The 21,968-nt window shown below is 42.7% G+C and overlaps 1 protein-coding gene and 1 long non-coding RNA gene across 3 annotated transcripts in view; both read right to left on the reverse strand.

Annotated features, from left to right (window-relative positions):
- The window catches only part of LOC137586292 (BOS complex subunit NCLN), a 192,668-nt gene that overhangs the window by 89,713 nt on the left and 80,987 nt on the right, over positions 1-21,968 (reverse strand). The gene's annotated exons all lie outside the window — the stretch shown is intronic.
- LOC137586293 (uncharacterized) lies at positions 16,981-19,298 on the reverse strand. Of its 2 annotated transcripts, none has more exons than XR_011033748.1 (4): positions 18,394-19,298; positions 17,699-17,867; positions 17,463-17,587; positions 16,981-17,382 (listed from the first exon to the last, which is right to left on the reverse strand). It is a non-coding gene; the product is annotated as an uncharacterized lncRNA (long non-coding RNA). The 2 variants fall into 2 exon arrangements; XR_011033747.1 differs by having other exon boundaries at positions 18,444-19,293.

The raw sequence follows: 21,968 nt of genomic DNA on the forward strand, positions 1-21,968 counted from the left end.
GGGGATACATCGCATAACGATGAAGGACGATATCCCAATAAAACAAAGGTATTACCCGAAAAACCCGAAAATACAAGGAGAAATCAATGCAAAGGTCGACGAACTGTTGACAATGGGATGCATAGAACCATCGCAAAGCCCATATAGCTCACCCATAGTGATGGTGAGAAAGAAACAGACAGGCAAATGGAGATTATGCGTAGATTTTAGACAGATTAACGCAAAATCTATAAAGGATGCATACCCAATGCCACGCATCGATTACATCTTGAATCAACTACGCGAAGCAAAATTCATAAGCAGCTTAGATCTGAAGGACGGATACTGGCAGATTCCGTTAGAAGAGAAAAGTAGACCAATGACGGCATTCACAGTCCCAGGGAAGGGGTTATTCCAATGGAAAGTAATGCCATTCGGTTTACACTCAGCATCAGCAACTTTCCAACGCGCACTGGACCAAGTCATTGGCCCAGAAATGATAACAAACGCATTCGCATACCAAGATGACATTGTGATAGTGAGCAAAACAATCGAAGAACACATGAATCATCTACAAGAAGTGTTCAGGGATTGAAGGAAGCAAACTTGAGAATTAATGCCGAGAAGTGCCAATTCTTTAGAAAAGAGCTAAAATTTCTAGGCCACTTGGTGACAGAAAACGGTATTGCAACGGACCCAGAAAAGGTGGCCGCAATAGCCCAATTAGAACCACCAACTTGCACAAAGGAATTACGCCAGTACTTAGGAGTGGCATCCTGGTACAGACGGTTCGTACCAGGTTTTGCAGCACTAACACACCCATTGAACGAACTACTAAAGAAGAGAACAAAGTGGCACTGGAGCGAGGAGCATCAGGCAGCATTCGATGCTGTAAAGGAAAGGCTGACGAGTGGCCCAGTATTGGCATGTCCAGACTTCACAAAAACGTTTGTGCTCCAGACGGATGCAAGTAACATGGGATTAGGAGCCATATTGGTACAAAACACTGAGGATGGAGAGAGAGTGCTATCATACCTGTCAAGAGAATTAAACCCAGCGGAAAAGAACTATTCGGCAACAGAAAAGGAATGCCTAGCGATAGTATGGGCAATACGCAAACTAAAACCATACCTTGAAGGATACCGATTTAAAGTGGTAACAGATCACATGGCGTTGAAATGGTTGAATAGCATAGAAAGCCCTACGGGCCGTATAGCCCGATGGGCACTGGAACTGCAACAATACGATTTCGAAATAGCATACAGAAAGGGCAAATTAAACATTGTCGCAGACGCTTTGTCAAGGCAACCAATGGAAGGGTGCAAAAGAATAATAGATAATGGTGCCAGATTAAGACAAGCAAACAATGAGTGTGGGTGGATTCAAGACATAATGGGAAAAATAAAACAACAACCACAGAAATATCCGGATTACATTATAGAAAATAGTCAGGTATACAGGAACATTCCGCACAGAGCAGGCCAAGAAGAAGTGGTAGCTTGGAAACTATGTGTGCCAAAAACACTACGTGATCAAGTAATGGCCGAAAACCACACGGCAACAACAGCAGGGCATACAGGGAGCAGGCGAACTACTGCCAGGGCTGCAGCAAGATATTACTGGCCAGGAATGCAACGAGATATCAGGACATTTGTAGGAAAGTGTACGATATGCCAACAATATAAACCCAGCCAACAGCAGGCAGCGGGAAAGATGCTAACACAAATTCCGGAAGAACCATGGGCTACAGTATGCGCTGACTTTGTAGGACCGTTGCCAAGATCGAAACACGGAAATTCGATGCTACTAGTAATCATTGACAGGTTTTCGAAATGGACAGAACTGATACCGATGCGGAAGGCAACTGCAGAAAGTCTAGTTAAGGCCTTTCGAGAGAGGATACTATCTCGATTCGGAGCTCCAAAAATGGTGATAACGGACAATGGAGTTCAATTCACTAGCAGGATATTCAAAAAAATGTTAGGAGAATGGGGATGCCAACACCAACTGACAGCACCGTACACGCCACAAGAAAATCCAACCGAAAGAGCAAATAGAACAGTAAAAACAATGATTGCTCAGGTTACGGGGGAAAATCAACGCAACTGGGATGAAAGCTGGCCAGAAATAACTCTAGCAGTGAATACAAGCCAATCAGAGGCAACAGGATTCACGCCAGCGTATGTAATACAGGGGCGTGAACCAAGAATGCCGGGTGCACTATACGATAATGTCACGATAGGCACAGGGAAGCAAACGATACCACCAGACGCGAAGGTAAAACAAATGCAAGAGCTGTTCGAACTAATACGGCGAAATCTGGAAACGGCTGCACAGGATCAGGCCCGCCATTACAATCTGAGACGAAGAGAATGGAGACCAGTGATTGGAGCAACGGTATGGGCAAAAGAACACCACCTTTCAAATGCTGCAGAAGGATTCGCAGCAAAGCTGGCACCAAAGTTTGGAGGCCCATATGAAGTGATAGGCTTTGCATCTCCGGTCATATGCAAAATACGGCACAAAGAAACGAAAAAAACCAGACAAGCACACATCAGCCAACTGAAGCAACAAATATGCGAAGAAGCGGATGGCAGGAAAAGTGATGAGCATAGATTGGGAGGCAGAACGGGCCGCGGCCGAGTGCACGCAATGGATGAGTTGGTGGCGTCAGCAGATCCTGCAGCAGCAGGAAGCTGAGAGGGATCTGCTGGCGTGGGAGAAAAGCCGAGAGGAGGAGGAGGAGCAGTTGAAGCGGGCGAGGGAACGGCTGGCGCTGATAATGCAGCAGCAACAACAACTGCAACAATGGCAGCAACAGTTGCAGCAACAACAACAACTGCAACAATGGCAGCAGCAAGTGCAGCAACAGCAACAACAACTGCAACAATGCCAGCAGCAAGTGCAGCAACAGCAACAACAACTGCAACAATGCCAGCAACAAGTGCAGCAGCAACAACAACTGCAACAACTGCAGCTACAATTGATGCAACAACAATTGCAGCCACAGCAACAACAACAACAGCAAGAAAAGCCAGAGCAACAACAGCAGGAGCCACAGCAACATCAGCAGCAGCAACTTCAACAACAGCAACTCGACTCCCAAGAGTGCCCGTGGGTGTGGCCAAGACCGGCATTAAAGAGACAAATGTCTGCACCCACGGTGCAAAATGAAAGTGTTCGGCCAATATTGGCCAGGCAGTTGTCTTGCCCAGCGCCAGACGGGCATGAGAGGTATGAGGCAGTGGAAGAGAGCGAATGGCCGGAGACGGTCTCAGAAATGGTGGGGCAAATGGCCCAACAGGAGGGGCCAAGATCAGTAAGATTAGTGTGGGCGGGTAGAATTAGGTATAGAATTAGAATTGCACAGGGGGTAGTTAGGGTATTTAGGGAAAAACAATAAAAAAAAAACAACAAAAAAAAAAAATTAGAAATAAGTTAGTAAGTAAAAAAAGATGCGGAACGGGCCAAGAAAAAAAAAAGGAACAAACAATGAAAAGATGCCCTAATCCGACAACATTTAAGAAAAGATACTCAGTAATCGCCAACATTAGAAGATGCCAATTGACCAATAAAAGATGCGAGCTGAGTCCCAAGAAAAAAAAAAGGCACAAAACAAGCACAAGACAAGCCAAAACCAAAGAAAAACACAAAATAAGCAAAACACACAAAACAAGCAACAGACAAGCCAAAACCAAAGAAAACAAAAAAAAAAACACAAAACACAGGCCAAAGCTACAAATGCAAACATACTAAATGCACAAATACGAGATTAGAAAATACACATACAGAAAACAAACACAAGGTACAAGGGACAGGGGAGGGCAAATCCCTCCCGAAGAAGGGGGAGTGTGAGGAACATTATATACACAAGAATAATGTCCCACACAACAAACAAGCTACAACAAACAAGATACAAAGCCACAAAACATAAGATACAAACGCAGCCAAGACACAAACTAAAGTATAAGAGTGAAATCGGATGTAAATGATCAAATAAACAAGGCCAGCCGAACATTGCCGATCGAACCCCACGCAACCGCTGGCGATTTTCGTACAAGCGGGAAGATGCGTGGGAAACATAATACGATAAGTTCGGTCGTATAAGAGCTAATGGAAGAGGCCGGTCGAACATGGCCGATCGAACCCCACGCAACCGCTGGCGATTTCGTACAAGCGGGAAGATGCGTGGGAAACATAATACGATAAGTTCGGTCGTATAAGAGCTAATGGAAGAGGCCGGTCGAACATGGCCGATCGAACCCCACGCAACCGCTGGCGATTTCGTACAAGCGGGAAGATGCGTGGGAAACATAATGAGTATTAGTGGCTGTATAAGAGTAAATGGAACCCGGCTTGACTGCATAATTGCACACAAACGGGGGCATTGGCCTACTTTTGCAAATTAAGAGCACAGAGAGGCAAATATGAGTGCATGCATTAGAATACGCTGAATAAGTGTACACGCATGACATACGTACACTATGCGTGAGGGAGAGTATCGGTGACCAATAGCGCACTCTCTGCCTACGTCACGCTCATGAGAATGAAAGCAGTTAGATTGCGAGCAGCCAAAATCTGGGGAGCGAGAGAAAATAAAAGTGAGGGCCAAGCAAGCCCATGAGACGGGTGCGGGGCATGCATGCTTTGTTTGAAGCAATGATGGTTTGTGGATTGGATAGGGGAATATGCGAATCGAAGGGGGGGGATGAACAATGGGGAAGCCCGCTATCTAACAGATACGATATGCGTATGAAAGGGCCTTGTATGGGAAATTAAACGATTTCGTATGTTAATTTAATCAATATGATTATCGTTAAACAATAGCTTAAGTTAATATAATTGTCATATATATGTATGTAAATATAATAAGGAGAGAATATGTGCGAAATTGGGTATGACAAGTGGATCAAAGGGAGCGACGGGCAAAGGCAGCGATGAAAGCAGAGAGAGTCAACGGGATACGAAGGGCGGCCAATAGAAAGGCGACGCCAATGCGAGAAAGTGATGCAAGTCAATATGTACAAACGAGAAAGACAGGGACAAGGAATAAATGGGCGCGCAGCCACAGAGAAAGTGGACACATGCGCCAAGGATTTGCGGGACTTTCACCACGCATGGCAACAAGTGAATGCGTGGGTGAAAGCAGAGGGCCGATGGAAATGTACCAGCTGTATAGCGGTACCACACCAATGTGTTCCTGAGGCCATGGGAACTGCATATATAAAGGCAACGTCTGTCAACCAAGGCATCAAGTCATCAAGTCGTGATCAAGTAACAAGTAATTAAGGCCTTACGAGTAACCTTAAGAACTTATCAAGGAAACAGAAGGAGCAAAGGAAAAACAAGGAACTATACAGGCCTTACGAGTAACCTGTACAGTTCATTTCGACAGCAACAAATCCTTAAATAAGGATAGTAAACACCGTACCCAAGCTAGAGTGAGTTGGAGAGAAGCCAAGCATTTCCAGGAGTATCCAAAGTCAGTGGTAGGCACGAGGATATATCCTACCGCCGGAAATTCCGGGATCTATATATCCTGACGATTACCAATTGCTGAGGAACATCCTGCTTCGTGATAGTAGCTACGGGATTTATCCCAGAACCAAAAAGCGAAAGCCATCTCAACAAGCATAGCGAAAGGGGTGCAGAGGTGTGGAGCACCAACCAAGCACACGATACAGGCCGAGACAACGACCCGCAACGGTTGCAGGAGCAAAAGGAAGGCAAGAAGGGACGACGAGGGATTCGAAGTGATTCGACAACGCTGTCCAAGTCCAGACCTACCGCAGAGAAACTTGTCATAGCCAATCAAGCCCATAACGATCGCAAATAAACGTATTATAAAAAAACAAATCAATAAACAAAGCTGTTCTGATTTCACCGGGGCACAAAATAAATTTTGTTGTGCCGAACCTAGCCCAAGAGATATTATAAATATCCCGAAGGACGAGAAAGGATCGTTACAGTAGGATTCTCGATAACCTTCTGTAAAAGCAGGTTTTGATTCAGCATCAGTTCCTGCATACAGTTTTGCATGAACGTCATAAAAGCGGTCATGTTTTGATTCAGTGAGATAAATAGGGCCTCTAAGCCACTTGGAGTTTGATGGCCAAGTTTTGGTGCGCTAGGTTGCGGATTCTGTAGATGGTGGAGTGACGGGGTCTCGTTCGTGGGCTCCGTCTGTCCAGTTCGGAGCACAAAAGCGAAGGATACACTAGGACCGTATGTAGCAGGCATGTTAGATGATCTAACAGCCTTGGCGAAGAATACCTCCGGTCTAGTTTTAGAGGCGTTGAAGGTGATTTTTGGTCCAACTGGGGTTTTTCGCCCGTTTAGGTGTAATTTAAGATCCTTGAAGACAGGACATCCTCTGTAGTTGGCCGTGTGGTTCCCACAGTTACTGCATAGTCTTAGTGCGACGTTGTTTCTGTCCTTGGTGCAAATGCTATCTTTATGATGTTCGCCGCAAAGTTTTTTTCGGCCAATGCGTCTGCTATTTCTTGAGTTGGGACCGATGGGTCAATCCCCTTTAACACAACCTGGAGCCCTTTACTGCTTTTTTAGTTGGTAGGTATAGAAGTTGATATTAGCATTACGGAGGTACTTTTCGATGATGCGGAAATTGTCCTTAGTTTGAGTTTGACGTTTAATTTCTTTTATGTCACCCCTATTGAGAGGGGTTACAACAAAATTATTTGCCCCTACTGTTTTTACTCGCTTCGAAATCAGGGCTCTGCAGTTGGCTCCACGGATGTATAAAGGGGGTGGTCTAGCCGATTTAACTTTATCTTCAGCGCCAGCTTGATCGGCAATAATTTTAAAACGATTCCCGCTTTGGAGTGCTACTCGCTCATTAGGTTTGGTTATTTTCGGCGTATTGCCACTTTTTTTCTTTTGCGGGCTTAGCTTCCGCTTAGTTATTTTAATATATCTATCCATTCCAGTGTGGACAGAAGGCGTTGGGTTAATTCTTGTGGCTGACTCTGCGCGTCTTGTCGTTGACGGCTTGAGGCAGGTCAATACTTCGGCAGACGTTGCCGTAGTTGCTGTTAACGAGCTGACGGTGCTGGTCGGTGCAATCGGTGACCCAGTTATCGATATTGATGGAGAAGCACACTGCTCTCTCCACGGTAAATTGCCGTTGATTGCTGAGTGGCTTGCACTTTCGGTGTTATTGCTTACGGTAGCATTCAGTGGGGTCGGCGACACCACCGAAAAGTATGCGTTGTTGCGTTGGACCGAGAGTCGACGCTCACGTTGTTGTTGTACAATTAGTTCTTGTAGCTGTTGCTGGTGGGGATCAAGAGAGCTTGGGCACGAATTGGTGGACATGACTTTTCCAAAAAAAATTACACACTTTGTTGTTGCAACTTAGTATTTATTGCTATTAGAACAAACTAATAGCAATATGATTGTAAAAAGGCGTCTCTGAGGGCCTACACAATTTTTGCAAATGCGATCTTTTTTATTATACCCTTGCAAAAAGGGTATATTAATTTTGGTCAGAAGTGTGCAACGCATAGAACGAAGCATCTCCCACCAAACAAAGTATATATGTATATTCTTGATCAGCACGACGAGGCGACTTCAACTAGCCATGTCCGTCCGTCCGACCGTCTGGATCAACGCAAACTCCTCCTAGACCGTAGGAGCTACAGAGCTGAAATTTTGCAGGGGTTCAGCCGGATCGGACCACAATATCATATAGCTCCCATACAAACCCCAAAGTCACGAACAGTGACTTTTCTCAATAACTTCGTTATTTTTTTTATCGTGAAACTTAATATTATACAGTTTATTACGCCTATAAACTACTGTGCCAAGATCGGATGACTATATCATATAGCTCCCATAGGAACGATCGGTCGAAAACAGTGTCTTTAGAAACGATCGGTGGAAAAGAGTGATTATGACCAATATCTTCGTTATTTCCTATGATTGTAGGCCATTCTTTCGCAAACATAAGCCATTTTAGATAAAACGTTCTTCCACATTGATGGCTAATAGGTAAGGAAAGAGTTACCAAAAAAGTTGCAAGGGTATACAAACTTTGACGCGGTCGAAGTTAGCCCCGGCCCTCTGGTTTTTACACTAAATTTTGAGGAGTGCATTAAAAAAATACGTCTGCACACGGCGGCGGCCGCATCACTGTGTACTAAAGCCGGAAAGTGTCACCACCAAGCTAAGAGTGGTATAAATGCATCGCGCAAAACATAATCAGGAAAATCACTGAACATCATTTTATATCCTGGACCAGTTCAACAGAGTCAACTTTTCTCAATTCTTCTGCAGTTCAGGACACACAAATATGTGTTCACTGCGGATATAGAAAATATGTCTAGACAAGTTTGGATAAACCCTATGAACCCGATGAATTCAATCAGATGATTGTGTGGAGAGAGGATCCAAGTCAAGAACTAAAGTTTTATCGTTTAAAAACAGTGACTTATGGAACCACATCAGCCCCATATTTCTCGACGCATTAAAAATGACTTTTATGTTGATGATTGTCTCAAAGGAGCAGACAGTTTACCAGAAGCCCTGCAAATAAGACAAGAGCTTCTAGAAATCCTTAGGCCTAAGGGTTTAAACTTCCAAAGGAAGATACGATTGCTGACAACAATCTCGGTGACACACTGGAAAAAACAAGTGTGAAAACATTGGGAATCATATAGGCACCGAAAGAAGATCAATTATGTGGAAAGGCTCAAAAGCATACAAAACGAATAACCAGAAGAGTGGTCCTATCTGAAGTCGGTCAAGTCTTCGATCCTCTAGGGCTGTTCGCACCGGTAGTGGTAAGAGCGAAAATGTTTCTTCAACATGTTGCTACCGAACGAAATGAAATGGATTATGACCTGCCGCCGTATTTGGAGAAGCAATGGGTAGCCTACAGAGAGAATGTACAGACATTAAACCACATGAAAATTCCAAGGCATATTTTTGATGGCAAGGTCCCCATTACAAAGGAACTACATACATTTGTTGATGCATTAGAAAAGGCGTATGGAGCGGCAGTTTATGTCCGATCAACCTATAAAAATGGCCAAATTTCGGTCAGATTGTTGTGCGCCAAGTCGAGAGTGGCTTCTCTTGAAAAGCAGAAACTACCCCGGCTGGAACTATGTGCAGCTGTACTTGGAGCTGAACTCACAGATAGAGTTCGACAGGATCTCCAATTAGGATCAGAAAGTGTTGAATCATTACTCTGGTCAGACTCAACAATAGTACTGTGTTGGATTAACTCACGGGCATCACATTTTCACACGTTTGTGGCTAATCGGTTGACCAAAATTCATGCAGTATCACATCCAAGGCAATGGCGTCATGTGTCATCAGCGCTCAACGAAGCTGATGTTCTGTCTCGAGGCATATCATCTCTATTTTTGCATGGACCACAACGTGGCTGGCCAGCACCATTTAAGCCCACAGAACACACGATAGATACCGCTGAGAAGAACACCAAGGTATTTAGCATGATGGCTGCCACTGCAAACAACACAAGTGAATGGGTATATTCGGTAAATCACAGAAATTCATTTTACCGGCTAGAGCGAATAGTGGCGTATGTGCGACGCTTATGTCACAAGCAGAATAGAAAACCAACAACTAATTAGAGTTGGAAGAATTGGACCAAGCAAGCAGAATAATCATCAAGCAAATTTAAGAAACAAGATTTGCATATGAATTACGACATTTAAAGAAACGAGCTTATCAACCGCTGGATAAACATTCAATCATCCGACTAGCAACTCGGCTACAACAAGCACCAGTATCAAAGGAAACAAGGAGTCCATATCTCTTACCGTATAATGATGCGGTGGTAGAAATGATGCACCACGCAGGATAGCTCGGCAACAGTACCACATCATTAAGATGAAACCGATGGTCCGGAATGTGATCCAGGGCTGCGTAGTATGCACCAAGTACCGGCCTCAGTTGTTTAAACAAATCATGGGCGACTTACCTGAGCATCGGGTATCTCAGAATAGACCCTTTCTCAATGCCGGAGTATACTATTGTGGACCATTCTGGATCCACCATAAGGTTCGAGGAAAACGTCCCGACAAAGCTTACATTGCAGTATTTGTATGCTTTGCAACCAAGGCAGTACACTTGGAGTTGGTCGGAGACCACCTCCACCTCCTCATTTGTGGGTGCGCTTCAGCGTTTTATTGGGCGCGAAGGAAGATGCCAGATGCGATAATGCAACAAACTTTGTTGGAGCAAACAACCAACTTAAGAAACTGACCGATACAGTTCTTTCAGAAAAGGCAGCAGGTACTATCAAGGAATTTTGCAACCAAAAAGGAGTGCAATTTAAGTTCATACCACCACGGTCTCCACATTTCGGAGAATTATGGGAAGCTGCGGTAAAGTCCGCTAAGCATTTACTGTTGAAAAACGTATCGACAGCAAACTTAACGTTTGAACAACTGTCTACCATCATTGTCAATGTTGAAGCAGTGCTGAACTCTCCTAACCCCAGTTAACCCCAAACTCAGACGATCCCAACGACTTAACAGCTCTAACCACAGGCCACCTATTGATCGGAGAACCATTAGTAGCCCAACCAGATGTAGAACCAATAACACAGCGATCGATTCCAGAGCAATGGGAATTAGTGCAACGGCTTAAGCATACATTCTGGACACAATGGTCTCAGGAGTCCCTACAGGAATTGCAGAGTACATCTAAATGGAAGAAACCATATAACAACGTCAAAGAAGGCATGATGGTAATTCTAAAGGAGGATAATGTAATAATATTATGATCTCGAACCATATTGGGCCGACCTGAAGACATTTTCAGTCGGAGTAGTAAAGGATAGAGAAATATGCGTGTTAATGAAGGCTTGCACCGCAATGCAGAGACATTTCGAGCATATCAACTCAGAGCTACGAACAGGAAACGATCTCCTTCACATAGAACGCCAACGACGATCACTATTAGATATAGCTGCGAACTCCAAGTATGCAACAAAGATGTCAGGCACGATACGAAAGGTTAAATCAAATGAAGACTACTTGTTGAATTTGCTGCAAAAACAGACATCTGTAGTCAGTGAAACGATAAATATCATGAAGCAAGACGAAGCCACAATTGAAAATCAGATGAAACTAATGGAACAACAAATGAACGACATGACCAAAGTCCAGGACAATGCGGTAAAAGCATTGCAATGGTATATCACGCTAACTACTCAGATGCAGTGACTGGGTACCTCCAAATCGAAGAAACCCTATAACAACGTCAAAGAAGGAATGATGGCAATTCTAAAGGAGGAGAATGTGCCAATCTTGCAGTGTGGTGGACGTCAAAACAGCCAGAGGCACCTACAAGCAGGCTATCCATAAATTGGCTCCCTTGCTTAGAGAGACGGCGATTAAACGTAAAATCGAGACAAATGACACAGAATCGAATTCCCAAGAAAATTCTGATATCGAGGACACTGCCGAACCAGAGACAAAAAGAGGTTTGTCTTTCGGTCAGCCACCGTTGGCAATGACGATCTGCCTAATGATGGCACAGGACGGATAGCAATGTCTGACTGGACTATTGTGGCATATTACGATCTCGAACCATATTGGGCCGGCCTGAAGACATTTTCAGACAGAGTAGTAAAGGTTGGAGAAATATGCGTGTTAATGAAGGTTCCAGAGGCTTGCAGCGCAATGCAAAAACATTTCGAGCATGTCAACTCAGAGCTACGGACAGGAAATGATCTCCTTCACATAGAACGCCAACGACGATCACTATTAGATATAACTGCGAACATTGCGAACGGCTTATTTGGTGTGCTGGACTCCAAGTATGCAACAAAGATGTCAGGCACGATACGAAAGGTTAAATCAAATGGAGACTACTTATTGAATTTGCTGCAAAAACCAGACATCTGTCATTGACTCAACGATAAATATTATTAGAAGTTACAATTGAAAATCAGATGCTAGCGAAAATCAAAAGACACTACAACTGGAAATATGACACGTCATATAAAAGAGTACGTACATATGTACATAGATGTCTAAAATACCAGAAGTTTACAACAACGACACATACGAAAACTCAAATGACCCTGGATACAGTTGGTCCACTTCCACAATCGAAACATGGCCAATCAAAAGTAAAAGCGCAAACAATGTCGCAAAACAATTTTTTTCATGCGTCGAAGGCCATAGCAGCTAGTACGCTCTAAACTATATTAGACATAATATTTCATATTGTTATCTAAATTTTTTTTTCATACTCAGGTACGCCCCAATGAAGACGTTTATTTTGGACATGGGAACAGAGTATAAAAACAAGATCATAACAGATTTATGCAAGTACATGAAGATCAAGAATCTCACCTCTACTACATTCGTTCATATATCTCTGCAGTCAAAACTGATTGGGATGTTTGGATTCAATAGTTCACTTATTGTTTTAACACGGCAGATTACCAGATTACCAAAGCAGTTCATAGATTTTTACAAAATTAATAAAGTAGATCCTATTTACAATTTAAATGATTATTCTAAGCAAGTAAAGCTTAGATTGGAAATAGCATATAATAGAGCTAGAGTTATGTTACACAAAGCAAAGGCTTATGGAAAATTAGTTTATGATGAAAAACCAAACATTTTGAATTAAGTGTAGGAGATAAAGTACTGATAAGAATTGAAGCAGGGCATAAACTAGACCCCCAAAAAGCTCAAAAAGTTCATAAGGATATATTCAAAAGGATGAATAGAGCTGGAGTTATGTTACACAAAGCAAAGGCTTATAGAAAATTACTATATGATGAAAAACAAGAAATTTTGAATTAAGTGTAGGTGTTTAAGAATAAACATCGTGTTTATCTGAAGCGGCTTCACCAAATCAGATGCACTAAAGAAAACATAATACAACTGTACTTTTGTCACAAACAAGTAATCTAGCATATGACTAGAATTACAATCAGCCACACACATTGTAGAAAAACACTTTTAAAGATCACAACGGCAGGATGTCAAGTGGCCGAAGCCGTACCCAAAATAATAATAATTTTCAACCCCTAAATCTTGGGTTTGAGTCTCATTAGAATAAGATATTTTAAGAACAATTGTTACCTCCTAGAGCCTAAGATTCCCTATATAAACTTTTTTGTTAATAAAATCAGTTCATATTTTGAATTCAACGAATGAAGATTGGGTTATTCTTCTCCTCCGGAATCCCTATTCATTTTGGTCCTTCGAGCCGGATGGATCATGTTTGGTCCTTCGAGAAAAAGGAACTCTGTAGTTTTCCCCCACCAGTGGTAAGAGACTCAGAGGTTCAATAAGCTCCTTAAGAGCTTAAAATCTTATGCAAGTGTAAATGCTAAGACCAGCTAAAGGTAGCAAAAGAAAGAACTCTGTAGTTTTCCCCCACCAGTGGTAAAAGACTCAGAGGTTCAATCAGCTCCTTAAGAGTTTGAGATCTAATGCAAGTGTAAATGCTTAGACCAGCTAAAGGTAGCAAAATAAATAACTCTTGTTTTCCCCCACCAGTGGTAAGAGACTCAGAGAGTGAATCAGCTCCTCAAGAGCTTGAGGTCTTATGCAAGTGTAAATGCTAAGACCAGCTAAAGGTAGCAAAAGAAAGAACTCTGTAGTTTTCCCCCACCAGTGGTAAGAGACTCAGAGGTTCAATCAGCTCCTTAGGAGTTTGAGATCTTATGCAAGTGTAAATGCTAAGACCAGCTAAAGGTAGCAAAATAAGAAAGAACTCTGTAGTTTTCCCCCACCAGTGGTAAGAGACTCAGAGGTTCAATCAGCTCCTTAAGAGTTTGAGATCTAATGCAAGTGTAAATGCTTAGACCAGCTAAAGGTAGCAAAATAAATAACTCTTGTTTTCCCCCACCAGTGGTAAGAGACAGAGTATAAAATTAAAGCAAAATATTGCTTAATAAATAAAAAGTGCGTGCGACCGAGTATATAAAGGCAGTTTGGCGAGCAACTGCAACAATTTCGGCGGCGGTAAAAAAAAAGAACAATATAAAGTTCGTGTGTGGCGTATTCGAAGCCCTAATATCGAAAAAAAAAGTTAACTAGTGTATAGTTATATACATATGTACACTATATGTAGTTGCAAGTCGGCAACTACCAACAGCAGCAGAGCAACAAGATAGTTGCAAAGAAGAGGCTGGAAAAGTGCCAGTATAAGAAAATCTGGTGCGAAATCCGGCACCGGTACCGCCTGAGCCCATAGGCCCTGGACAACAGCAGCTGAGCGACGAAACAATAAAAAATAAAACGGCGAACTCTACCCATTGGCGGACAAGCAGCAGCGAACAGGATCATCAGATAAGATATAAATTAAAATACTCATAAGTACTTACATCAACCTACATATTTTAATATTATCATTATAAATTAAATCGATATCCTATAAAACAAAAATGTTCACTAATAAGGCTGCAAAAGTGTTAGAGAAGCAGGCAGGGTTACATACCAGGTTAAGGCAGTTGGAAGCACTAGATCCTAGAAGCATAACTAACAAAGTTATAGAGGAAGTAAAAGAGATAAGGAATCAATGGATACCTAATAACAAAAAATTGATTGAGACTGCTCCAAATTTAGATCATGATTATTTCAGAAATAAAATACATGAAGAAGCATTAACGATAGTTGCCAAAATTATAGCCATAGGAGAGTCAGAAAAACCAGGCACTAGTAAGTTGGTGTGCGTTGAAGCGGAGGCAAACATGTCAGAGATAGTTGATGATAGCATAGGAGAGTCGCGCGGGAATGCAACCTCCAGTAATGAAAACCCTAAGCTTAACCAGGAGATATTTATGGATAGAGTCCGACAGCTCCAGGAATATTTGGAGGTAGTAGAGTTGAAGTCAACAGGCAATGGGACATGGACATTATATATTAATAAAATGAACTATTTGTGGGAGAAAGTACAGGCATGTCAAGTAATAACAAGTGATGCAAAATTAAAGAATATTATGGATGATTTACAATTTGATGTCCGAAATTCATTGCCAATGCTAGAAATGAAATTGAACAATAAAGAAAATTGTAAGAGTGAGAATGTTACCGTGAGAGGCGAATTACCGGTGTTGCCAAAGATTCAGGTGCCCACATTTGCTGGAGAGGCTAGAGAATGGGACCTGTTTGTGGAGTTATTTACAGAATTAATTGAAAAAAGAGAAGATTTAAGTCTTGCTCTTAAATTTAATTATTTAAAATCCGCGTTAAAGGGCGAAGCAAGGAGCATGGTAGCTCATCTATTGTCAGGTTCAGCTGACAATTATAGTGCCGCTTGGGAACTGTTAACCAAGCGGTATGAAAATAATCGCAGGGTATTTTCCGAACAATTAAATCGGATCGTTGATTTACCGATGATCAACAATGAATCCGCCAAGAGTATAAAAGGAGTGATTGACATAATTAATAATACACTTAATTAAAATCAAAGCAAATTTGTCCGATGAAGTTGACGTAATACTCGCTCAACACATACTTCGGAAATTTGACAGAGAGACTCTACAGTTGTATGAGAGTCAGATTAGAAAAACAAGGCAAATACAATTGCTATCGGATGTCATGGAATTCTTGGAACAAAGATATTGCTCACTAAGTGCCATGAGCAAAGAAGAGAAAAAACCTTTACAAAAAACGTCGGTTGCAGGTTTCAAAGATAGTTGTCCGATCTGCAAAGGTCCCTTTCATAGCGCACTTCTGTGCTATAAGTTTAAAGCGCTAACACCTATAGAAAGGCTGGAAATAGCAAAAAAAAGTACAATTGTGCACACGATGCTTGAAGCATTCAAGCAACAAGAGATGCAATAATGAAATGGTCTGCTCATTTTGCAGCAGAGGACACCATACGTGAAGAAAATCAGGAGAGCGTTAATACCTGTGTAACGGCACAACAAAAATTGTTGGCCACAGCCCTAATACAAATTAAGAAAATAAATGGAGGGTTTCAAACATTAAGAGCTTTGATTGATAGTGGTTGTCAGAGTACTATATTATCTGAAGAAGCCGCTCAAATATTAAAGTTACGTAAAATTAAACAATATACAAAAATAAGTGGCGAGTCCTTAGTAAAAGCCAAAAAATCAAAATATAAAGTAAAAATATATGTGAAGACGCGAAATCCACGGGATAAACTTCTTAAGGTTGAGGCAATTGTTTTGCCAAAGTTAATAAAAGCTCTTCCGTTAAAAATAGCAAATGTTGATATGTCAAAATGGCATTCCTACGTACTTGCTGACCCCACCTTTAATAAACCGGGTAGGGTTGACATGATAATAGGGGTAGACGTATATACCCAAATCTTAAAAGGGGGAGTTAGAAAGATAAATGGCCTACTAGGTCAAAATACTAAATTTGGTTGGATCATCTCGGGATGCACCAAATCAAAAATAAATAAATCTGTAGTAGCACCAACAATAGATGTTACAGGTTTTAAAAAGCGTTGGGAGAAGAAAAAAGGTAAATGTGAAAATAAATACAACACAAGTCCAAACAAGCTCATCAACAAAACAAAACAAGAAATAACTTTTCGGGCCCCGGCAGGACCTCACCTTAGAGGTAAGATAAAAGCTGAGGTAAAAGAAATAAGTTTATGGCCCACGGCAGGACCTCAGTTCGGAGGTAAAGTAAAATCTGGGGAAGAAAAAGTATATATCCCAGAGCCAGTACAAAATGAAAATATTCAGATGGCAAACGTTAAATTAAATAATGATTATCTAAGAAATAGTGTAAAAATAAATTCGGGTAACAAATTGTCCGAGGCTGTATTACAAAAAGGGACAACATTTAATCCGAATAACCACTCAAAATTCAAATACCAGCAAAAGCCACATTGGTTTAAGCCGAGAGGTAAAAGTAGTTGGTCTTTAAAGTCTCCACCATATAAAAAGGTTGGAGGTCAGCACAGTAATACACATCAGGAGTGGGTAGATATCCCGAAGCAAAAATTGTTAAACATCGGGCGATATTAATAAACCAATTTGGAAAATGATACAAACATTGATTTGCTAGGGTTAATTTCTCTTGTGTAGCTCGTCATGCTTCTTTAACAACAGTAATCTTACTAAAAATAATATTAATAATAATAATTTGTTTAGGGCAACTAAATAAAATCCAAAACGTCACATTTGGCGGCCCTTTGCAGAATGTTTAAGAATAAACATCGTTGTTCACGCCACCGGGTGAACAGCAGTGAGCGGCGAAGAGCAGTGAGCGGTGAGGAGTGAGGAGGGTTTTTTTGATCCTCGGCGTCTACGGTCACACCAGGAGGAGTGACTTGATTTTTTCCAATGGGCACCGCCATCACTAAGAATCGAGCCTTTCACCCGAACACCCGTTCTCTTGCATTTTTTTACGATTTGTTAATCACTTTCAACCCGAACCATTTCCGTGTGTGCCGGTTTACCTGTGAATATTATATAAATAATAAAACCTACATTTAGTTAACCGAAGTTTCTCGTGCGTTTTAATTCACCACTCGCTCACCACAAACTGAAGAAATTGGCACCCGCCAACTCCTTGTATTTCATTTGGATCCTTCCGCCCCCCACGAACATTGGTCCTTCGAGCCGGATATCCTTCCGCTCCTCCAGCTTGCATCGGCGGAATTCCTGATAAGTACAAAATTTCATTATTCATTTCATTTACATACTACTAAAAGTGTGAGGTTTTCCCGCTTCTCCATAGCGACCTACACACTTTTACATATTGTATGTACATACCTGACCTGTTCCAAGGTTTCATGGTAGTTCCTAATCCTTAGCGTGATTGTCCAACGTTCTCATTTTACATTCCACGATTATCCATTTTCATTTATGTTTTTTTTTCCTCGCACTTGTCCAAATCCACCTTTTTTACATATGCATTCACATGTACATGTAATTTCCACAGCTGTTTGCCAAATCCGCGTAAAAGTTTAAAAAACAAAAAAAAAAATTATTAAAGTGTTATAAAAAATAGGGAAAAATAAAAATCAAAGTGTTCACCGCGTTTTCTTATGTGTTGGAATAATAATCTTTAATGCCAAACTTATTTCCACACGCGCGTATCTACGTACATACATACATCGTCACCTGTTGATGTACGCGCATATGTACATACATATCCATATACATACAATCCCTTCGCACATTTACCACGACACAAAAGGCAAAAAAAATATTCTTTTTTTTTTAAATAGCACTTCACGTATGCACCGCGATTTCTTGCGCGTTCGAATTAGGTGCGAAATTAATTTCCTCACGCGCGTCTTTGGATACCGGTGCACTTGCTTACATACGTACATACATACATATGTATATGCTTACATAGTCATACATTGCACATACATATGTACATATCCACAACGCATAATACATTTCGGTGTCGCGCATTGATTTAACACAACCCCACATCCAATTAAATTACAATTACTTACGTTTTTTTTGTTGTTGTGAACAACGCGTGTGCATACATATCTATACTCACCTGTGTACTTATGCATGTACGTACACACATAGATCAAAGCATCTGTCCATATGCATTGATCGGTTGTTTTATTTGCGCACAACACTCGCTTGTTTTTCCGCACAACACTTGTTCTTGGTTTTTCCGCACAACCACAAAAAAAAAATTATTCACATACATAATTAAACAACAAAATCAAAAACCAAATATATAAACAGCGGCCGACAGCTGTTTTCGGAGTAGTGGTGACACGTGAGTCGAGTCGTGATATCGATAGGCGGCTCAAGCGCGCCAAATTTAAATCACATTATTTCCGATTCTCTTTTTTCGCCTAATTATATATCCGCCCATATTTATAAAACAATACATATATATTTTTCCAGCATTATCGTGCCCACATTTATATATCCGTCCATATTTATAAATCATTTATATAATTTTTCCGGCCAACTTTTTGCGCTCACATATATATATCCGTCCATATTTATAAATTATATATATAATTTTTTCGGCCAGTATTTTGCGCTCATATATATATCCGCCCATATTTATAAATAAATACATATATATTTTTTCCAGCACTATCGGGCCCATATTTATATATCCGTCCATATTTATAAATTATATATATAATTGTTTCGGCCAGTATTTTGCGCTCATATATATATCCGCCCATATTTATAAATAAACACATATAAATTTTTTCCAGCACTATCGGGCCCATATTTATATATCCGTTCATATTTAAAAACTATATATACAATTTTTTCCGGCCATTATTCTGCGCACACATATATATCCAGATCCAGATTTATATAAAAACGTATTTTCCTTTTATCCTATACATCTTTGTTTATATATTTCATCCGTGTTTTGTTTTATACGTACTCCCATCGGTAATTTTCAATCCGCATTCGTGCGTTCGTATATTATTCCGCATCTATCCCCATTAAAGAGGCTTCGTTTCCGAGCCACACGCGAGAAAAATTCTCCCGCAATCCTGCGGTGCACAGTGAGGAAGTTCTTGCGTCCCCATACAGTCCACTTCTCACTTCCAAAACAAAAAAAAGGGACGCGCACAAACGCGGTGTTCGTCGGTAAGCTCGTCCCCTGAGTATGTCCACGGAGCCGTCCAAGACTGCGCCGAAGTCCAACAGTCTTTCGTCTCCCTCTGCAACTCCGGAGAAGGTTCGGCCTCCGACAACTCCGGTGACCGTGAAGCGTACGGATATTTCGCGCAAGTTCTCGTCAGTTCGCAGCCGCAGCGAATCCCCAAGGTCCCGTCCGTCTTCGTCCAGCTTACCTGAGGGTCGCAGATTCTCGGTTAAAGACTCGAGGGAACACCAAGGTCGTTCCAAGCTTTCAACTCAGACCCAGATTCCGCACGTTGTTGTGACGCACTGTTCTGACGCTCCCGTCACCCGATCCGTATCACAACAGCGTAGAGAACACTCCAGAATGTCCCTTTCCGATTTCGTTATAGCGTGCGACGCATTGACTCTGTTTGAAGCTCGCGAGAGTGAAGCTCTAACTTCTGAAGTGCCCTTGTTTTCCATTAAAATGCACTTAGAGCAGCTCAAATCCCTTTGGTCAACTGTCGAGATGGAATACTCCCGTTGTCACAAGGCCTTGACAATCCAAGCCGACGAGGAAAGCTTGGCAAACATAAGCCACATCAAGGCGAAGCACGAATCCGCTTACGCGGCATATGTGCGATGCGGGACGTTGTTCGGAGAACGCATCGAACAGCTCTCGGTACAGATGACGACTCTTAGGCGTCAGCCAACCGCTCCGTCGGGGCCACCGGGGCATAGAGTTCCTCCGTGTGAGGTAGAGACATTTGATGGCGACAGCCTAGCATGGCCCACATTCCGCGATTTGTTCGCCGCCATTTATATCGCCAATCCGTATTTGTCACAAGTGGAGAAGCTCTATCACTTGAACGCCAAGACGCGAGGGGAAGCGAGAACCATCGTGGCTAAGTCCCCCCTGACGAATGAGGGGTTTCCAGGCCGCGTGGGAGAACCTCACCGCACGGTACGAAAACAGCCGTCTGCTGGTCATGACTCAAGCCAGACAACTCCTTCAGATTCCCGCGGTGGCACAAGAGTCGGGCAAATCCTTGCGAGAGCTGCAGACCGCGTTTCAAGGGTGTCTTACCGCACTTGAGCGTTCGGGTGTTAGTACTGAGAATTGGGATGTCCTACTTATCGCCATCTGCACTAGTAAATTGCCGAAGGCCACAATCCTCCTGTGGGAGCAATCAGTGCCCAATAAGACTGTCGTCTCAACGTGGTCCGATTTGAACCAATTTCTTACCGATCGGTATCGGGTCCTGGATGCCACCGACGAACATAAGTCGGCCCCAAGTGTCCAAGCCATCCCCATTGGCCCCCGCAAATCCTCTGCAACGATGAAAGTCCAAGCGTTTCCAGCGAAAGCTCAGCTCAAATCGGCGTCTTGCAAGCTGTGCCATCGGGAAAATCACCCAATACGGCTCTGCCCTAGTTTCCTTGATATGCCTGTTCAGAGGCGGCTGGAAACCATTAGACAGCAGGGACTTTGTCTGAACTGTTTTGCCCGCGGTCATCAAGTGAAGGGCTGCTCCAGTGCGCATAATTGCCATACCTGCAAGGAACGTCATCATACGCTGTTGCATCCTAGTGATGTGTCCGTGCCCTCGCCATCCGCTGCGCAAGTCCCACCATCCAGCGTCACAGAGCGCCCGTCCGCGAGCGACCAGCTCACAAATGCTCAAAGTTATTTTGCATCTACCCCAGGCAGAGGCCTTTTAGGCACTGCGATTGTCACTCTGCACCATCGTGGTGTGGATCATCATATTCGGGCGTTGATCGACTCGGGAGCCGATTCAACTTTTCTCTCCGAACGCGTCTTCAGCATGGTCCAGCCCCCCTTCTACCCAGTAGACGCCGCGGTTACTGGCATGGGCCAGAGTGATGGAGGCTGCGCCGACAAGGTGTGTCTGCTAATGCTGTCTCCCCCGTGTGACAGATTGAACAAGATTGAGGTCTCCGCCCTGGTCGTATCCAAATTGTCAGGGGCCATTCCAACAGCTCCATTCCTTAATACGGTTCCGACGCAGTGCCTCGATCGCCCCCTGGCTGACCCGTACTACAACAAGCCCGCGCCTATTGACATGATCATCGGTGTAGACCTGTTTCCCCACATCCTCGGAGAACGGATCAAAAAGGATATTGGTGATTTTGTCGGGCTAGAAACCATCTTTGGATGGGTTCTGTGTGGGGCTATCACTCCTGACCCCCCGGTGTCTAGATCCGTTTTCGCGGCACAGACGCGAGTTAGTCCCGAAGCAAAGCTTGATGTACTCCTCACCAAGTTTTGGGAGGTGGAAGACCTTCCCGCAAAGCCGGAAAAGGAGGATGACGCATTCTGCGAGCGGAACTTCCAGGAGACCACCCAAAGGGGAAAGGACGGCCGATATGTTGTGTCCCTACCGTTCAAAGGTCCGAATAGCGTTGACTTGGGCCACTCAAGACCGATCGCGCTGGCTCAATTCCTGCGGAA

The sequence above is a fragment of the Drosophila tropicalis genome, unplaced genomic scaffold, assembly GCF_018151085.1.
Source record: "Drosophila tropicalis isolate 14030-0801.00 unplaced genomic scaffold, ASM1815108v1 contig_979, whole genome shotgun sequence".
Lineage (NCBI taxonomy): Eukaryota > Metazoa > Arthropoda > Insecta > Diptera > Drosophilidae > Drosophila > Drosophila tropicalis.